Here is a 330-nt window from a genome sequence, read left to right on the forward strand (position 1 = left end):
GCCGTTTCGACACTTGCTTATTTGATTGTTGACGAGTCTGCTGCTGGACAAGGAGGGAAAGTCATTCTCATTGAGTCGCGTCTCCAAACATCAATATCCCTTGATTGAGCTATAGGTAAAATAATTAAAACTGAGCAGCTGCATTCAAATCACCACATGGTAGAAACTCAGGCCATTCTTGGCGTCCAATGCGAATTTCGAAAGATTGACTGGCGATATAGAACCCCTCCCCTTCAGGACATGTCCCAGTTACTATGACACCTGTAGCGTATTTTCTCACGTTCAAAGCGCTTAAAAGATCATAGCATCCCCTTGATTGGCTATCACCAA

This window comes from Heptranchias perlo, chromosome 7, assembly GCF_035084215.1.
Source record: "Heptranchias perlo isolate sHepPer1 chromosome 7, sHepPer1.hap1, whole genome shotgun sequence".
NCBI classification, from domain to species: Eukaryota; Metazoa; Chordata; class Chondrichthyes; order Hexanchiformes; family Hexanchidae; genus Heptranchias; species Heptranchias perlo.